At 50.8% G+C, this 20,299-nt stretch overlaps 1 protein-coding gene across 1 annotated transcript in view; it reads right to left on the bottom strand.

Annotated features, from left to right (window-relative positions):
- Nucleotides 1-3,186: 3,186 nt before the first annotated feature.
- The window catches only part of XXYLT1 (xyloside xylosyltransferase 1), a 156,159-nt gene continuing 139,046 nt past the window's right edge, over nucleotides 3,187-20,299 (bottom strand). The window contains exon 6 of the transcript XR_009245175.1: nucleotides 3,187-3,334. The gene's annotated coding sequence lies outside the window, so the exon portion shown is untranslated. The remainder of the gene's footprint in view (nucleotides 3,335-20,299) is intronic.

Below are 20,299 nucleotides of genomic sequence, written 5' to 3'. Positions count from 1 at the left end.
AAAATTCTGGCACCCTGCACCCGTGTGGGAGACTTGGAAAAAGTTCCTGGCTCCAGATTGGCTCAGTTCTAGCCTTTGCAGCCATTTGGAAATGAACCACCCAACAGAAGATCTTTGTCTCTCCTCTCTGTAAATCTGCCTTTCCAATAAAAACAAACAATTCTTTTTAAAAAATGCAGCCGCAGCTGTCTTTGAAATAAAGAATGATCATATTTTATTTAGTGGGTTTTTAAAAGAGCAAACCAGCAGGCAAGGTAGAAACTCCCATGTCCCCTTTTCTTATCCTAGGCCCCTGTTCCCCTCTCCAGGGGAAGTAGTTGGTATATTGAATGTGTAGCCAGCCCACGTCTTATAATGATAACACAGAACTGGCATTCTAAAATTGTTTCTAAGCTTACTGGCAAAATGGTACCATCCAACATTTGACAGCCTACCACTTGCCTCTTTGTTGAGCTATCTGTACTGAGTATACATATTTTTGGGATCAGCATTGTGGCACAGCAGCCTCCGCCTGCATCACCAGTATCCCATATGAATTGAAGTCCTGGCTGCTCTACCTCACATCAGGTTCCCTGTTAATGCACCTAGGAGGGCAGCAGAAGATGATCCTTGGGTCTCTGAACCCATCCATATGGCAGACTCGGATGGAATTCCCTGCTCTTGGCTTCAGATAGTGGGGTTTATTGGGGAGTAAACCAGGACATAAAGGATCAGTCTCTTTTTCTGCATGTGTGTTTGTGTCTCTCCTGTCTCTCTGTTACTCATCCATTCAAATAAATAAATACATCTTTATTTTAAAAGGAGAAAGTGCTTGCCTTGCACACACCGGGATCCCATATGGGTACCGGTTCTAATCCCGGCAGCCTCATGTTGCATCCTACTCCCTGCTTGTTGCCTGGGAAAGAAGTTGAGTATGGCCCAAAGCCTTGGAATCTTGCACCCACATGGGAGACCCGGAAGAGGCTCCTGGCTCCTGGCTTTGGATCAGCTCAGCTCCAGCTATTGAGGCCCTTGGGGAGTGAATCATCAGATGGAAGATCTTTCCTCTCTGTCTCTCCTCCTCTGCCCCTTTTGCCTGTATGCTCCTCCACTGATGGATGGAGTTCTACTTTTTGCTATCAGAAAAGATACAGTGAGCACCACTGAACATGCTTTTCTAGGCATGCAGCAAGGCTTTAGAACCAGAAAAGTGGGTCCTCAAAGTGGGGGTCCCAGAATCAGCAGCGGGAGCCTGCCTGAAGAACCCTCCCTGGAGATCCCGACATTGAGTACATACTGCCGCACGTTGGTGTCAAGTCCCAACAAAAACAGATACTGAGAAGGAACAATGGATTGTGCAATGAGGACTGGCAGGGAGCTCAGGGGAAGGTTTCTCCAGCCACAGAGGAGCCTCAGGTGCTGCTCTCAGCCGCACAGGCACTCTCAGGACCTCCAAGAAACCCCACAGGCATTCTCAGGATCTCCAAGAAACCCCACACTCCCCAGGTCTCCAGTTCTTTGTGTGTAGCTCTGAGCCTCTGGTGAGAGCCAAGGACAATAGGGCTGCTCAAGCTGGGACCCCGACCGAAGCCCATGCCCAGCTTTGCCACCTGACAGGGCCACAGGGTTTGTGTCTGCCACAACACAAGGGTGAGTGAGTATATCTCACACCCTCCCACAATCACCACCTAAGTTGGTGGAATCCAGGAAGAGGCTGCTGCTGTGTGAGGGTGAGGCCCTACAAGCAGACCCCAGAACCCCAGCCTCCCAGCCACAGGGCAGCAGCAGTGTGCTCTGGTTTCACAGAAGCTGTGGAGGTAGCAGGAAGAAAACCTTCTAGCCCTCACTGCTGCCCCTCCCACAGCCCAGCCTGGGAATTTATGACAGAGCTTCTGCTAGGTGGATGGGCTGGATCAATGCTGCCTATCAGTCAGCCTTGGAGAGAAGCTGGCCTGCCAACCTCTCTCTCTTTCTCTCTCTCTCTCTCTCTCTCCCTACCCTTCCTTGGATAGTACAGTGCAGTGGTTACATCTGCACAGCTTCTGGATCTAGGGGACAGGGCAGTGCCACCTCATTTAAAAGAGGCTCTTTATGAAACACCTTGTTCTTCTGCCCAGTGGGGTTGGCGTGAGACAGGGGCGTCTGGGGTCTGTGGACCCAGTTGGTGATGGAGAGAATCCCTTAGGGAAAGACAGGGTTAGCCAGATGAGTCAGATGGAGTAGCTATTCCTAAGAGAGGGGGTCTCAGGAGATGCCATGCTGAAAATCTGGCAGGCTCTTCTCCATTTGGGAGGTCCAGGGGGCCAGCAGAAAGGAGGTGTCACTTCAGGATACCTGAAGAAGTCCAGGCCCTCCCTGTCCGCCTCCCGCATTCACTAAGGCGTGAAGGTCACACTGCTGTCAAAGTCTGCATTGCTTTCCTGTGACTAAAAGGAGTGGACAGTGCAAGCATGTTTTCTTGAAAGTGTCTTCCAATTCTTTTCATTTCTTATGCCTCACTTCATATTTATATGATTCTCAGTGGCTTTTAAAAAACGTAATTTGGCACAAAATCTTAAAACTTTAGGGCATCTGGAGAGAAAGGAACAGTGAGCCTGCAACACTAAAATCCAATTAGGCCCAAGTGACACACCAAGGGCTTGTGCACTTTGTTAGAGGTGGGCCAGAATTTGGCCTCCGAGCTTCCCAGAAGCCAATGGACAGAGGAAAAAGGCAATGAGTTTCAAGACTAAGTGTAGAGATAGTATGGAAGAATGAGTTATTAAGGAAATGGTCAACTCTTCCTGGAGGTTCTGGCAACTGCGAGAAATCATTCACTTGGATGCTAAAAAAAAAAGTTGGAGCATCTCTAGTGTGTTGTGTGAACAGATTCTCAATAGCCAATGGCACCCTTTCCGGAAACACATTCCCTTCCCATGAGGCCACCTGTGTTGACTGGTGACAGGATTGCAAAAGCATAGTTAGTTGACATTGGTTTGACCCAGAATCAAACACCTGAAGCCCACTTCTGGAATGCACCAGCTGGTCTTCTGTAACTTGGGAGGGAAATAACAGTGTAGCTGGGATGAGATTTCCCAAACTGACGGAGTGACCAACAGCTTCTGAAGGCCCCAGAATGTTCCTTTTTATTATGAAAGATTTTGTTTTATATATTTCAAAGACAGTTTCAAAGAGGAAAGAAGGGAGAGAGAGAGTTCACTCTCTGCTAGTTCACTGCTCAAATGGCCACAGTGGCTGAGGCTGGACATGGTCAAAGCCAGGAGCCAGGAACTCCACCAGGGTCTTGCACCTGGATAGCAGGAGTCCAAGCACTTGGGCCATCCTCCACTGCTTTCCCAGACGCATTTGCAAGGAGCTGAATCAAAAGCAAGATATAAGTGGCAGCTTAGCCCACTGCGCCACAGCAATGGTCATGACCTGCTCTGCTACCCACACCCATCTTCTTAAGTTTGATTCCAGAGCTCATTTTCATGTCCATTCCAACAGAGGTAGAGAAAAAGAAAGACATATGTCCCAGGGACCACCTGGACCAAAAGAGCATCCATTCAGTGTCCCCTCCCAGGCACTCCCAGCTCCCCTCCCCTGTACCTCCAGGCACTGTTATCCCTGTTGCTCAGGAAGGTTTTCTTCTTTGCCCCCAATTGCATCACACTGTGTGGTTCAAGTCTCTGCCTGCCATTCAAGGCTCTGTGTGACCCACCCCCTTCCCCTAGCCCTGACTGTCATGTCTCTTTGGCTCCCTAACATCAAACCCACAGTCCTGGGGAGACCACTGATGTGTTTCTCTGTGTGTGTGTGTGTGTGTGTGTGTGTGTGTGTGAGTGCTCCTTCTGCCTCCCCCCACCCCCACCCCACCAGCTCCCATTCTGATGCTTCCCATTCCTGCCATCTCCCAAGGTCCAGGCCAGACCACACAGCCATCCCTTCCCACCTTCCCAGAACACGGAACTGCCTACTTTCCCTGGGCACCTGGTGCACCATGCCACGTCTGTTCACACTCATTCTGGGACTGTATTTTGCCAGGTGCTAGCTCACAGGTGCTACTGTGGTGGTAAAGAGCAGAGGAAATCTCACTCAGCCTGCTATGAGAACTAAAGCTTCCTCAGCTTGGCCTCTGTCTTCCCAACTAACTGGAAGCTTTTTTTTTTTTTTAAGATTTACTTACTATTTTTATTGGAAAGGCAGATATACAGAGAGAAGGAGAGACAGAGAGGAAGATCTTCTGTCCATTGATTCCCTCCCCAAGTGGCCGCAATGCCCAGAGCTGAGCCTACCTGAAGCCAGGAGCCAGGAGCCTCCTCCAAGTCTGCCGGGTGGGTGCAGAGTCCCAAGGCTTTTAGCCATTTGCTACTGCTTTACCAGGCAACAAGTACAGAGCTGGATGGGAAGTGAAGCAGCCAGGACACAAACCAACACCTATATGGGATCCCGGTATCTGCAAGGCAAGGATTTAGCCACTAGGCTATCATGCAAGGCCCTGTTGGGAGGCTTTTTGAAGACAAAACCCCAGCTCACAGTCCCTAGCTGGACAAATTGGGGAAATCAGGGACTGCTAATCCCTTTGCCGCAGAAGGACTGTCTTGGACAGCAGCCAAGGCCAGCAGGGGACAGGTGGCTACCTCCCAGCAAATGAACACCTGACGTGCTTTGTCCTTCTTGGCATTCTTGCTGCACCTGCTTATGTGACCACAGCATTCTGATCACAGGAACCATCAAAGTTTGATGACACATTCAAAGTTCTGCATTCATGCAGCTCAGGCTTTGGCCTTCTATCTGCCAGCTGCACTGGGTATAAATTAAAGCAACAGTTGAGGTAAGCCAGGTTTCATCCTCTGGAGGAGAGACAGGGCTTCTTTCCAAAGGGACACAACTTCAGTTCACAGGATGTGTTAGTTTGTTTTTCAGGGTTTTGAATGTGTTCTTCCTGTGTGCCCACTATGAGACTCAGCATTGTTCCTGAGCATTCTTGAGCTCTGGGTATATGTGAAACTGCATGTGTGCTAATGTGACAGTCACATGTGCAAATGCTTGTAGGAGCACGGTGCTTGTTTGTGCATCCCTACCACCAAAGGGTCCCAGCATCCAAGGTCAATGCCACCTTCAGCAAATGCAGTTGGTGGCCAAGGGCCACTTGCACTGTGTTGCAAGTTCAGAATCAGGGAAGCTGTAGCACCAGCATCAATCACTTGAGATTAAAACAGGGCAAGGAGCTGTGTTTACTCCCAATTCTTCAGGATGATCATCACCCAGACTTAGTTATGCCTTCTACAACAGTGTGGCAGCCTGGGATACTTTGTTAGTTTATCACTGAAGGGCTCAGCTAAGTACTCCCACAGAAGTTAACTGTGTGGTTCTGAATGACAGGGACCAGGGAAGGCAGGGTTCCAGTGGCACACAGAGGGATGGTTCTCATGAAATGGACCCTCCTGACAGCCATATCCCCAGTGGAGGGAGTCGAGGCCTGGTGGCTGTGAACATTAAGGTCTGGGGTCTGGTTCCTGATCCACAATGTCATCTTGAGAAAATGATCTCCCACCCTGTTCTTATTAACAAAACAAAGGGACTGAATTGCAGCATTTCCCGGGTTCCTTCTGTCTCCCAGCTCCTCTGCCAGCTTGAGCATTACACGTCAGAGCAGGAGGGATCTTTAGTTCACCTCTTCACCAAACCTGCACACTCCACAGAAGCCAGAGTCTTGCTCAGAGACAGGTAGGCAGAACAGGGAAAACAAGTGCTCCAGGGAGAAGCAGGGCCAGCAGGGACCCCTCCACCTGGCCTCCAGAGAGAAGAGTCCAGACCCGAAAGCGTCAGGTAGGTCTTGGCTCAGGACTGAAGCCTGCTCCCTCCCAGGCCCACACTTCTACCCTGAGCTCCCCTCCACCCAGCAGCAGGCATGGCTTCCCATCATTGCATTTTGTTCCCCTCAGCCAGGCAGCATGTGGGAGCTGTGGTCATGGCAGAGCCTTGACTCCTGCCCTAGCACTGCAGCCCAGTGCCCAGGAGGCTCATTTGCACAAGAAGCATGGGAGCTATTCCACGGAGCACCCAGTTTCACCTCTGCCCGTGTCTCCCAGAGAGGCCACAAGCTCTTTCAGGTTAGGATGCACAGCACATTCATTTTCACATCCCAGGGTTGGCCATGGGCCCTAGTGCAAAAAGGGTGGCCAACAGATATTAAATTTTATGAAAGGAGTGCTGTCAGCCTACACAAGCTTTTTTGGCAAGCAGTAAACCTGAAAAGGGGAGACCTAGTGTGGCTGCATGGGAGAAGTGGGGAGTCTCGGAAGTAGCCCTCCCCCCAACCCATCCCAGGACAAGACTGCTTGGCATGGAGGGGCCAGAGAGGAGAGGGGAAATGAGAGAGGGAGGATGTGATGTGGAAGGGGTGAAAGACAGCTAGCTCAGGCTGTGGGGGACAGCCCCTCCTCTGACATCCCCAAAGCAGCAAGCACTGACCACTAGTCAGTTAGCCTGGCTGGAAATAAGACCAGAGGGTGTGGATTCAAGTCCCAGTTGCACTGCTTACATGCTGTGAGGTCTTGGACAAGTTACTGGTCTTCTCTGTGTGCCAACTTCCTGTCTAAAATGGGACTCCACAGATGAGCCTTGGTCCAAGGTCCCCCGAGGACGAAGTTGACATAACATAAGGCATGGACACAGGCAGGGCCCGTGCATGTGAGAGGATCGTCATGAGAGAATAAAACCCGATCCCTTGAGCGCATTGAGCCTGAGAGTACAGCAGGCAGCTTGGCATGCATGCAAAACCTGGGCTCACGCACCACCTGGGCTCATGCATCAAATGTGTCTGCTTTCCTATCCACCCACCCTCAGATGCCCTCTCTCGAAAGCCCTTGACCTCCCAAGCTGTTCAGATTTGTATTCCTAAGAACAGTTTCCTTCTTGGCTTGGGGACAATTGCCTGGCTTTGTCCAGGTCATAAAACCCAGCCAGCGGCGCCTAGGTCCTACCACCCAAAGGCCACTGCCCTCATCATTAGCAACTGGCAAAAAGCAACATTGCTGGATTAGCAAAAGCCAGCTAGAACAGGACTGAGGTTTCCTGGTAGCTTCCACATACCTCTAGCTGCTTATAGAACTCTGCAGTAGTACCTCCCACTCAGAGCCCTGTGTTGAGTGGCAATCCCCTGCCCACTCCATCCCAGCATTCTAGAATTGTTCAGTGTGCAGCATGAGCAGATGTATTCCCAAGCTGCACAGCAATTCCTGGTGTGTTCCCTGGAATGGACGAAGGGTCTCAGGAGCAGCTGTGCAGAGGCTGGGAGCAAGTAAACCCAAGTGGCCCCAGATGTGCTCTGATGAAGCAGTCCCTGTCACTTTCAATCCTATTCTGGGAAAGAGAATCTACATATCCATCCCAGCCACCCAAGAGAAGAGCTGGGGGGGAAGGGGCCGGCAGCGGGAGCTCTGGAAATGGCACTCCATCTGCCCCTTTCCCTGACTCAGCACCCAGGACTGTCTGTGAGACCACCTGCCTTGCAGCTCACTCCCAGGAACCTGACACACAGGCCCCGCCAGGGTCCCCTCCCCGGAAACAGTCCCTTTGCCTTTTCACCTGCCTGTCCAACGATAGACTTTTCTTTATTTTAAAAGATTTATTTGTTTTTATTGGAAAGGCAGATCAGATTTACAGAAAGAAGGAGAGACAGAGAGAAAGATCTTCCATCTGCTGGCTCACTCTCCAAGTGGCCGCAACAGCTAAAGCTGAGTCTATCTGAAGCCAGGAGCCAGGAGTTTCTTCCAGGTTTCCCACATAGGTGCAGGGTCACAAGGACTTAGGCCGTCCTCCATTGCTTTCCTAAACCTTAAGCAGGGAGCTGGATGGGAAGTGGAGCAGGCAGGACGTGAACCGGTGCCCAGCACTACAGGTAGAAGCTTAACCTACTAAGCCACTAATAAAGCGTTTTTCACATTTGAATCTATGTGGCAATTGAGAAGTGGTGCCCATTTGTTCTTTTCAGAGTGTAATCAAACTACAGAGAACTCCGGTGTGATTTTTATCAACTTCCTAATGAACTCCATGGTCAGTCACACAGGCATTTTCACAAATCACACGATGTCCACCATGGCTCCTTGGGAGAGAAGGGCCTACCTGCACTCACCTATGTAAGTCAGGATCAGGCGCTGTCCTCCTGGGTCCTCCCAAAGGACACTGCTCCAGCCGGAGCAGCAGCTCTGTGCCATGTGGCCTCCCACCCTGTGTCGCTTAGTAGGAAGGTGGGGTCGAGGGGAGCAGGGAAGAGTCCAGGAGGAGTACAAGGCCCCCGGTGCCTTGGTGCCCATCCACCCCATCTCAGAGACAAACTCCCCCGCCCCACCCTGCCCCACCCTGCCCCATCCCAGCCTGCCCTGCCTACTGCTCGGGCTCTCTGCTCCAGAGGCCCCTTCTGAGTATCCAGCCCGAGCTCTGCTCCATTTCCACCAGGAGTGCAAGGGGGCCTGATGTAGCAGAAACTGCCCCCCATCATGAGACCCAGGGACTGAGCTGCCCATGGGCTCTGGGAGGAAGGCCTGAGCATGTCCTCCCGATCCAGTTCTACCTACTAATGGGCCATTTATCTGTGTGCTCTCGACTGGGAGCCGTGTCCCATCTGAGCACAGCAGGGCAGACCCTGGGCCAAGAACTCTATATCTGGGGTTCCCTGGGCAAGGGGCATCCTTTCAGTCTGGCTAGATCTGGAGCTTCACCCTCTCATCATGCAGTCTCCCAGGCCCCAGACCAACACCATTAGCCCCTGGCCCAAGCCATCGGCCACATGGCAGGGCTCAGCTCTGTAGCCCTGTCCTCCCTCAAGGTGAGATGCCTCTGGCTTACTGAGTGCCCCCCTCCAGTCTCCCCAACATCCTGGGGTAGAGCTAGGGTCACAGCTCCAGCTTCACTTGCATGTTTGGTTTTTAAAAAAATAAAAAATAAAAAGCGTGAAAGAAGCAAAAAAACACAGCCAGGGCAGTTTGAACAGCTATGAATAGAGCTGACCCACATTCAGCCAGCAGCTGCCTCAACGCCTCTAGGGAGATTACACACTCTCGGAGTTTCCTGTAAAAAGCCCAGAGCCTGAAAGAAGGCCTTAACTCTGACCCTCCCTGCCATCACACCATGCCACGCCATGCCACACCCACTGTCTGTCTGCCATTCAGGTGGGTACTGATGGCCCAGACTTTGCTAGGAAAAACCTTCTGCTGCAGGGGCTATCCCTTCGTGTGGTTCATCCGCTCTGGAAAACCAGTTCTAAATGTTATTGTGCGAGACAAGCAGCAGAGTAGCCAACAGTTCTGGAAAAAAAAGCACAAAGACACCTGGTCCAGGCCCAGCGCGGTAGGCTCGTGGCTAAAATGCTCACCTTGTATGAGCCAGGATCCCATATGGGCACCAGTTCTAATCCCAGCAGCCCTGCTTCCCACCCAGCTCCCTGCTTATGGCCTGGAAAAGCAATTGAGGATGGCCCAAAACCTTAGGACCCTGCACCCATGTGTGAGACCCGGAAGAGGCTCCGGGCTCCTGGCTTCAGACTGGCCCAGCACTGTCCGTAATGACCATTTGGGGGTAAACATGTGGATGGAAGACCTCCTTCCCTCCCTCTCTCTCACTCTAAAACTCTGCCTTTCACAATTAAAAAAAAAAAAAAAAAATGCAACAAAAATAAATAAATAAAACAGCCTGAGTATCTGCAGTGCCCTGTCTCCTAGATTGTGTTCCTGGGGAACAGAACAAGACAAGCATCCATCTTGTTCACGCACAGCTGTGTAGCCATGGGACTCCTGAGCCTGGCACACTCTGGAAGCCCAAGGGATACTCTTGGAAGGAAGAAAGAGGGAGGGTGTCCTCTGTCCTCTGGGCACAAATGAGATCTTTCTCCAAACTCAGCCTTCTGGCTGGCCCTGTAGCCCAATTCTTGGCACAAGCAAGGTGTTACATAACATTCATGTCTCTAATAACCTTCTTTGCTTCCAGAATGTGGTTTTCCCCATTGCAAAGCTGGGAAAAATCGAACTTGAGCAGGCCTCTCGCGCCATCTGCTCTGGCGGGCAGCAGGCTGGCCTTATGATCCATGGGATGTACTTCAGTTGCACAGCACCATCTGGCCAAACCAGAAAAGGGTTGTGGATCCGTCCAGTTGCTTTTCCCAGGCCCTACTCCTACAGGGTCACAGAGCAGCAGTCTCTCTGCAGCTCAGCCTGTAGACTAGGGCAGAGGCACAGCGGAGCAAGGCCCCTGCCTCCAGCAGCCCCCATGGGGACAGGAAGCAGCAGTTACAGGAACTGGTTTCCACAAAGGCATGAAACATAAAAACCTGCTTCTTGGAAGCAGCTGCCACCCTGGGCTGGTTCCTCCTCATTGTCTTTCCAGGGTCCACGTGGCAGAGCTAACTCGAGCAAGCAACATGGCAGGTTTTTCTCAGGGCTGAGCTGATCCCAGCTTGACCGCCGACTCATACTAATGAATATGTAACCTGAGGGCGGGTGTTTGGCCTGGAGGTTAAGATGTCCACGTTCCACTGGTGAGTACCAAGGTTTGATACCTGTGTCCAGCTCTTGGCTCCAGCTTCCTACTAATGCAGACCCTGGGGGACGGTGGTGATGGCAGAAGTATCTGGGTTCCTGGTGCTCATGTGGGAGACTTGGGTTGAGGTCCCAGTTCTGAGGTTTGACCCAGTCCCGCCCTGGCTGGTGTAGGTATTTGGAGAGTGAGCCAGTAGATGGGAACAATCTCTCTCTCTCTCTCTCTCTCTCTCTCTCTCTCTCTCTGTCCACACACACCTCCAAGGAGGCCTATAACCTGAATATGTGGGACACATTCTGATCTTCTTGAAGCCTTCTCATTTTCTCCTGCCCACCCAAAGATCCTCCTCCCCTCACATGGCCTTGGAGTTGATTTCTCAGCGCCATTCTTATCCACAGCATCAGGTGAGGACAGGGTCCTCACAGAGCCTTCAAGCCTTCATGCTGGGAGCACACCCTGGGTGATGCTGGCTGGCTCGGGGGGTATGCGCCACAGGAGGCAGAGAAGGCATTAGGAGTGGCAGACTGAGCCTGCACAGGGACGTGTCAGGCCAGGCTCTGGCCACAGCTCATGGGCTAGCTTCCACTCATTGTCTCTAGTCCTGAAGTCTTCTGCTGTCTCTGGGGAATCTCTTGAAAGTCTCTTCTTGGCCTCAACTCTTAGGGAGTACCAGCTTCTTCACGTGTTCTGAGTGAAGAGTGGAAATGTGTTGTGCAAAACTTTGCCTTGTGAGGCTGGTGCTGTGGCATATCGGATAAAACTGCCACCTGTGTGGCCGGCATATGGGTGCCAGTCCTGGCTGCTCCACTTCCCATGCAGCTCCCTGCTAGTGCACCTAGGAAAGCAGCGGGAGGATGATCCGAGTGCTTGGGGGCCTGCACCCACATAAGAGACCCAGAGGATGCACACACAGGACACAAGTAAGCCTCAGTGGGGTATGCACCTGCTGTCTGCACACATGTGTGCTCAGAGCCAAGTGTGCAGCCATGGCTTTCCCAGCTTTGTTCTTCCCATTAGCTCCTGGCAGCTGTGCATCTGAGAACCTTGGCTCAATCCATCACAGCGTTCTGTGTTGGGGGATTTCATTTCATCTGGGTAGTTCAGGGTGGGGCTGAGAGATGGCCTGGGTCAGACACAGGTGACTGCTTGGCTCACAGCAGATCAGAGGGTGAAGGGTGAATGTCCAGGCCCCCAGTGGGGCATCTTTGCCCCAGGGTCACCCACAGGAGGCTGTCTCTCAGGAGACTACATTAGTGTCCCCACTGTGTTAGTGTCCTCATTCTGATATAGGCTGGGTCCAGCCTGCAGGACGCTAAGGGGCAAAGGGGAGAGTGATGCATCAGGGGCAGGAAGGCGTCCAGCAGGTCGAAGCAGGGAAACGCCAGCTGACCAGGGGCCCAGAGTGGGGTCAAGAACAGGAAGGGAGAAGCCAGGTCACTGACGGGCTTGCTGTAGGCAGCCCAGTTTCCAGCTCTCAGTGTCTGACACGCACCCTGTGCACATGGATTGCCTGTCCCTTTGCCTTGAGGTGTGGCAGGGCAGCTGCTTCCGGTCATGCCTCTGCAAGATGTTGTAAATATCCAGATGGTCCTTGGTAGAAGAAAGGTTCTATTCCCGCTGGGAGAGCAGCCAAAGTTACTTTCTCCCTGCCCCTGTCCCTGCCCCTGCCCCTGCCCCACCCCTTTGACTTGGGGCCAGCAGAGCTGTTCCAGAGGGTGGGGAACAGCAGAAGGCCAAGGCCAAGGTCCATGCATTGGCCAGCCTAAGAGAGGGTATAAGGGCATCGGGACAAGGGTGACAGGAGAGCAGTAGTCTAGGCAGCTGCGGAACAACCCTGAAGCCAAGCACTGGGATCAACGTGTGGCAGGTAAAGCTCCTGTTTCGTAGGCAGAATGTGACAGCCTCCTACTGTGTGTATGAGAATCCGTGCACTGACATGGCCATCCCTGAGGGTGCCCAGTGTCTGTCCTCCTGATCTGCAGGCCTTTCTCAAGCATTTTCCTGAGCCTCCTGGGTGCCAGGAACACAGAGCTGGATTTGACACAGGCTCCAGTGCCAAGCCCAGAGGCAGACCCTGCACAAGGATGGGACAGCACGATGTTGCCCGTGGACGTGTGCCTACCCTCACCAGCCTGTGACTTGAGCAACTCCGGACGCTGCCATTACTCAAGGCCAAGTGAGAGAGGGCAGGTGAGACACAGAAGGAGTTGGAAGGGAGGGACAAGTCCGAGGAGGGACAAGTGGAGCAAGCTGGGAGGAGCTTCTAGCTGGAGGAGATTGGAGCTGAGCAGCTGCCTGTAAGGTCACTCCAGCAACCACCCCTTGTCATGAACTCAGAGGCCGTATGGAAGGACAGGTCAGCACTCTTTCTGGGAGGTCCTGGTGATCAGAGGGCCCCAGGCCACTCTCAGATGCACCAAAGTTCATACTAGGTAACAATGCAGGGTTAAGCCAATGCTATATTTTCCACCTAGTGTGTACACCAGCAAGGAAGGTACCCTTAATAGGAAGATTCATGAAGCAGGGAGTCTGCTTCGCCAGATGGGAATTGTTCCTTCCAGAAGATATCCTCGGTATCTTTGGGAGGCAGGAGGACTTGGGGAGGTAGCACTAGTCCTCCAGGAGACAGCGCCCTGAGCTAAGATAACATTTCTGGTAGGAAATGAATAGGGCATTTCATAAATGTATTTTTCACTCAGAGTGCTGTGTGGAAAGAACAAGGCCAAGCTAACGAGGCCATTGTGGTGGCTCTGGTTATTGGTCCCACCAGGTGTCAGTGCCCAGTCTTACCTCCTTATGGTATCTCATGTCCCAACTCCCCGTGAGCACAGCACAGCTGCTGTTTTCATTACTTATCAATAAGTAGGTCATGCGAGAGACAGAGACAAGTCAGAGCTCCATCCATTGGTTCAATCTCCAGGAGATAACCACAACAGCAAGGATGGCACCAGGCCAAGTCAAAGCCAGGAACCAGAAACTTAATCCAGATCTCCCACAGGGGTGGTAGGAACCCATGCCTTCACCACTGCCTCCCAAGGTCTGTCATAGCAGAAAGTGGCCACGTGGAGGTGGGCAAGGTACCCAGGTTGTCTGATGTGGGTCTTGGGCATCCCAACAGGTGTCTGGATGGCTTGATGACCAGATGCCCAGCCCATACAGTCCTAGAATTCCCTTGCTGTGTTGTCAAGGCTCGGGTAGAGGCTGCCCAGAGCACAGCTTCCAGACTCAGCAGTTTTGCGATTGACCATGAGGACCTCAGGCAGGTCCCTCTGAGCAGTCCCAGACTATACCAGCCTCTTCCAACCAGCATTTACAGCAGCTGGGTTTGCAGCAAAACCATAGTTTCTAACTGGGAAGGAGTTGGTCTGGCTAGCCCTCTTCACTCTCTCCTCATTCCCAGGAAGAACTGGGCACACCCCAGACCTCTACCAAGAGGAAGCAGTGGTGACCTCACCAGGGTGGTGGACCCATCCCCAGGTAATCTCACTGTGAAGAGCATCTTCACACCATTGGGCCAGCATGTGTCTGTTTTTAAGGTCCATTCTTGGCTCATGGTTCTATCTGTGACAACCACATTGTTCTCACCCGTCTTCCCTCTGGCGCTTCTGTCAGGGCCCAGCTTCACAGCTGCCTTGCTCTCAACAGTTCCTAGTCCAAAATGCCTTCAATGCTTCTCTAATTACTGAGTCATCCTTCTGCATTAGGTGGACCCGAAGGGTGTGGCCTGGCTTCCCATGTGTTTCAGTGCTTCTCTCACCTCCCTTCCTATGCCCATGGTCTCTCTGTTGCCATAAACCTTGACCAGGATTGAGAACTTGGGAGACATTCCAGATACCCAAAGATCTCTGCTTTTTCGCTCCTAGTGGCCTATGGTCCTCTGAGGCCCTTCTGATGACACTGGGAAGATGACTGCATTGCTTGAGAATAGTGTCTCACATTCTATGAAAAATCCAAGAGATGCATAGCCAACACAGAGCCGACATAGGCTAGTGCTGACTTCCACACTCCATAGTGCATATGTGGAACTCTCCTTAGCAGATAACCACTCCGTCTCTGATGTCTTGCGCAGTATATTTTTTTCTTGGAGGAAGCTTTAGTGGCATCTTTCAACCATTTTAGCTGTGTTATCTGTCTCTGTTACTGAACTTTAACCAGATAGATGGTTTACAATTATTTCCTCCCATTCAATGGATTTTCTTTTCAGTTTCTTGATGGTCACCACTGGCTTCCAGGGTTGTTCGTAGCAGGAAGCTGGAGGCAAGAGCAGAGCCAGTTGTCAAAGCTGGTGTGCCAATGCCTGGTGTAGAATACTAAATCACCAGGCAAACCCTCCCCACACTTTGATGGAGTCCTCGGAGGCACAGGAAGTCTCTAACTGTGTTGTTGGTTGCTCATGATTTTGATGTCATTTCCTGCTTTAGCCAAGGTCCCAAAGAATTCCGGCTGTTTTCTTCTACCAGAGCAGTAGTTTCAGCTTTTATGCCTGGGTCTTTCATTTGTTTTCAGTGCTGAGGCTGACCCCACCTTCCTTCTTCGTCATGGGTGATCTCCAGCTGCCCTAGCACCGTTTGCCGGAAAGACCCTTTTTCTTCCACTAAGTTGTGCTGGTACAATTGTCAAAAGGCAACTGAGTCTAAAGATTCATTTCTGGATATGGTCCTATTCCAGTCATCTAAACAGGCTACTCCTCCTCCGCCTCTTCCTCCTCCTCCTCCTACTACTACTACACACATGCACACTCACGTTCACTCATAACACAGGCTCACACACACATATATACTCACTCTCATACACACACTCACATTCACCATACACATGCACAGACACACACACACACATCCTCTCACTCTCTCTGTCACACACACACACACACACACACACACACACACAATTTTTCCTCTAGGCTCACTTTAGGTATATTTCACACAACTGATAGGCAGAGTTTTGACCATTATTGAATTCTAAGTATTTAAATAAATATTAGTTCTTCCTTGATGTGCAGGTTTTCATGTTGGTCCTTTCCTTAAAATATAATTTTTTAAAGATTCATTTGTTTATTTAAGAATCAGAGTTACAGGGATAGAGAAAGACAAAGTAAATGGTCTTCCATCCACTGTTTGACTTCCCAAATGGCTGCAATGGCTGGGGCTGGGCCAGGCCAAAGTCAGGAGCCCAGAGCTTTTTCTCCATCTCCCATGTGGGTATCAGGGATCCAAACACTTGGATGATCTTTTGCTTCTTTCACAGGCCATTATCAGCGAGCTAGATCAGCAATGGAGCAGTCAGAACTCAGACTGGCACACATACAGGATGTTAGCATCATAGGCAATGCCTTAGTGTACTATGCCACAGCTCTGGACACTTAGATTGGTTCTTAAACATTCAAATTAACACGTTGGCTATATATTAATTTTTAGTTTTACTATATGAAGGTTAGATAATGTAGATTATATAATATTACATTTCAGTTTTTTTAAGATCTATTTATGGTCTTAGAACCCAATGCTTGCAAACATTTCCCATGTATTTAAGGGTATCTGAATGCTGGGTGCAGGAGTCACAATTGAACATCTGTTAGCAGTGATTAAATTTATTAATTACATTTTTGAATCTCCTTTCCTAGCCATTTTTAAAACTTCATCTATCAATTATTAGGAGAGTGAAAATTTTCATTTTGATTGATGGATTTGCTGAGGTCTCCTGGTAAATCTGCCTCGTTTTGATTTGTACATTTGGAAACTATATAAGATTTGCATTAGCTCAGCAATGTCACGTCTTTCAGTCTCAGGAGTTCTTTAGCCATCTGGATAAGTATAATTTCAAATTTAAATCTGCGTATGTCACAGCCCTTGAGCTGCACTTTCCCCGGGGAGAACATTTCCCTCCAGGCCCGAGCAGAAGCAGGTGTGGCTCTTGATTATCTTGCAGAGCCTTTGGCCACGATTTGTCCTGAGTTGTGCTTTGCTGACCCTCCAAAAATGTCTGCTGCAAGCAAAGATCCCACTCTAGTCCCCTTCCTTACACAGGTTCAAGGTCTCGTCCCGTGCCCCTGTGTGGAGCTGAAAGCCCAAGCCCAGATTCCTGAAGCAGATGACATCACAACCACTGTACCTGCACCTACCGCTAGACTTACCTTACAACTCCCAGCTCCTTCACAGGGGTCAAGAGCAGCTCCTCACTTCCTGACACAGCATTTCTGTCTTGGGGGCTTAGAAATCTTGTTTTGCTTGCAAACCTGATCCTAATTTACAAAATTAGTAATTTATTTATTTTCTTTGAAAGGCAGAGTAACACAGAGGGAGAGAGATGTCTTGCCATCAGCTGGTTCACCCCCACAACAGCCAGGACTGGACCAGGCTAAAGCCAGCAGCCAGGAGTTTGTTCCACATCTTCTACATGGATGCAGGGATCCAAGGACTTGAGCCATCTTTTGCTACTTTCCCAGGTGCATGAGCAGGAAGCTGAATGAACTGGAGCAGCCAGGACTTGAACTAGCGTTCATATAGGAAGCCAGCATTGCAGGCAGACTGTGCCACTATGCCACAACACCAGCCATTGTTGTGTCCAGTATTTTTGTCACAGAGTATTCATTTGTATTCAATCTATCCTGTGGTCTGTTTTCTCCTTGGGCTTGATGATAATTCATATCACCACTGTGCTGTGTGGTAAACACAAATAACTGTTGCTTATTACAATTGTGGTGCTTTAGGCTGGTGTAGAATCTTAGAGATTATCCGACACTCTAAAGGATGAATTTCACTTGCTGTTATACAGCTCCACTCAGGCCAAAATTTGAAAAAAGCTCTCTTCTTCTATTTTGCAACATGGCCCTTCAACTACATTTAAAGAGTAGTGTTGATTGTGGGTCTTTCGTCAGAGCCATTTAATGTACATTTTTTAAACAACCAAGAGCAGTATCAACATATTCTCATTTTATTCCCAATATTCTCAGAAGGAACATGGAATCCAGAGAGTGTAGCTGATGGTGACACTGGCGAGGGAGACTGTAATCAGAGTGAAGCCCCTGGCTGAGTCCCTACTTAGGCAGTGAGTAATGCGAGCTTTGGATTCATATCTAGCCTTTTGTTCCTTATCATCAGATACCAACAAGACATTTCACAACCTGAGTTAGTTTTCGATTAAACAAGACATTCTTCGTTTGGTCTTAATAGCATTTCTCCTCCACTTTTCCCTGACATTAGGCCTGATTCGGTCTCAGGTATTTTATTATAGCACGCATAATGGACCAACACAATAAGAAAGTATTCTCCTTCCCATCCCAAACTCTCTCTTGCTAAGCACTGCCTATCTGCAGCTACATGTAAAAATGGAATGAGAGGAACAGGCAACTGGTGCAGGGCTGAAGATGCTCAGCATGCTGAGAGCCTGGCTCCAAGGTCCACATCCTCTCCAGACTCTGGCTCCCTCCTAATGCTCATCGTGGGGGGCCGCAGGTGATGACTGGCGTCAGGTCCCTGACGCCCGTATGGGAGACACAGATTGAGTTCCTGGCTCCTGGCTTCAGCCTGGCCCTGCTCGGATGTTACAGGCATTTGGGTTTCAGCTGTCTCCTTGCCTTTCTCTCCCTTTACAATAAATAAGCATATATATTTGAGTGTGAATGACCAAGCATGTCCTCCTCTCCACCTTTCTGGTTTGTTCTCCACTCACTGTACATATGCCTAGGCCCTGCCATGGTTCCAAGAGCCTCACTTTGCCTGCTGCCCCCTCCATGCTGCACCTGTCAGTCTGGACAGATAGTCACACATTGGCCAATTCTGTCTCTGTCAGTCAGTGCAGGCTATTCACAAACGAATGCAACACAACAAAGATTTCATTTACTTTTCTTCATGTGGACAAAGTCACCTGCAGATCCCAGTGCTGGGACCCAGCTGGGTGGGTTGCTTTCCTCCAATCCCTCCCCTGCCACCTTCTCAGCAGGAGAAGCCCAAAGAACCTCCTTATTCCAAGAGGGTAAATGATGCTTTTCCTTTTTTCCAGAAAAGAGGGAAAAGCTGAGAATGGGGAGACGCACCAGGTTTTCAGAAGTTTCCATCCCCTTCCTCGGCTGCTGGAAACAGGCTGAGGCTGGCATGGCAACTCCACTTGCTAAGGCTGTGACTTACCTACAGACAGCTGGGTCTGCAGAGGCTACTTCGGCAGTCTTGTGTGACTCCCGGACCATGCTACAAGGTGCCTGGGTAAGGCCTGATCCCTCATGGTCAGGAAGCCAACAGTGCACAGGGGTGAACATGGTACGTGTCTGGAGGCCAAAGCACAACCATGTTGACTCTTCCCCAGACTGTTTGATTTCTAGGTGAAGCTTCTGGAACATAGGACTGCCAGCTTTGTGCTCTTACACAGATGCATGCAGCACTGTTTGATCCCCTGGGAGCCCCCAGACCTGGGCTCACTGGGAGGGGCTGGGCAAGCACCATCTTCACCCCTCAGCTTAATGACCTGCCCTTCGTGACGTGGCCACATAGCATCCCCAGCATGCCCTCCTCGCCTTGAAGCTGCATTTTCGAGAACAGGAGTAGGGATGTGGTGTACGGGTGAGGGGGCAGGGAAGGCTGGGGGCTGGCTGTGATCTCCGACCTGGCCTTGGGTCAGCTTTAGAGTTCTCCCCTGAAATTCTGGGACCTGGAAAGCTTGGTTGTTTCCACTAACATACCTTCAAGAGGCTCAAACCCAGTACATCAGCCCAAAAAGCCCAAGCCAGCACCGTGGGATCATGCAGCTGTCTCTCCTCACAAACAGGGTACCCTGAGGGCAGAGTCATCTCATCTCCATCATCCAGGGCCTGCAGTGGATGACTGACCAGCTGGGTCCAGGTGGTTGATTATCTGCCCCTACCCAAAGCCAGTCAGGGGGTACAGGTGTGCCTGGCTAACTGAAACACAGAAGTACTTCTGTGTAGCTGTCCCCTGAACCCCAGAATACCCCGCACCCAGCATCTCCTCCAGGGCTTCCTCCTTGTCATCCATCCACAAGATGATGATGCCTGGGGCAGGACCCTAGGATTCTGTCCCGTCTCCCAGACTGGCATCCTCTTCATTTGCCAACCTCCTTCTCTTGGCATAGCCCCAGGTTAATGCAGGAGATGAGCAACAGCAGTAAACACCTAGCAATTGACATCTGGGGGATTGTTATCCAGGGGTCTGAGGAAGTTTTCCGCAAGCAGAAAGTGGGCCAACTTTGCTGTCTGACTCCAGGAAGGCAAATGGAGGGGCTCCAACAGCCCAGGAACTCTGTGGACATGTGCAGGTGGACCTGCCGTCCTCAGGCTCACCCATCTATCCATCCGTCCATCCATCCTGAAGTTGTAGGGGGGTGGGCACTGCCTAAATGGAGTTTAAATACACAGGAAAGGTGGGGGCAAAGCAGGGGCTTGGAGTTGCCAAGAGAGATTATGATGGAGAGAGAGTTTGGAAACCCATTCCCCTCTGGCATGGGCAGGTGGACACCATCTAGGAGTGCAGGAGACAGGATGGGTTCCAGAGTGCAGAGCCCCTGTGCTGTCTAACAGACATGGGGAAAGGGAACCCAGGGAAGCAGAGAAGACAGGACTGGGAGAGCCTGCCAGAAAGGGAGGGGAAGAAGTCTCAATTGCTGTCACCCTGACCCCATCCCAGGACAACTTTCTAGGCTCCTCAGCAATACTGTTGCCCCACCCACTAGCGAAGTCTGAAGCCAAGGCCAAGGATGCTGCTGCTTCTGGTTTCCAGCAGTGAGGACTCTGCAAGGGGAGAACCTGAGCAGAAAGTTCAGAAGCAAGAAGCTCTCCCCACACTCACCCCCC

This window comes from Ochotona princeps, chromosome 3 (assembly GCF_030435755.1).
Source record: "Ochotona princeps isolate mOchPri1 chromosome 3, mOchPri1.hap1, whole genome shotgun sequence".
Lineage (NCBI taxonomy): Eukaryota > Metazoa > Chordata > Mammalia > Lagomorpha > Ochotonidae > Ochotona > Ochotona princeps.
The sequence above is the reverse complement of the archived record's forward strand: the minus strand, read 5'-3'. Positions and strand labels throughout refer to the sequence as shown.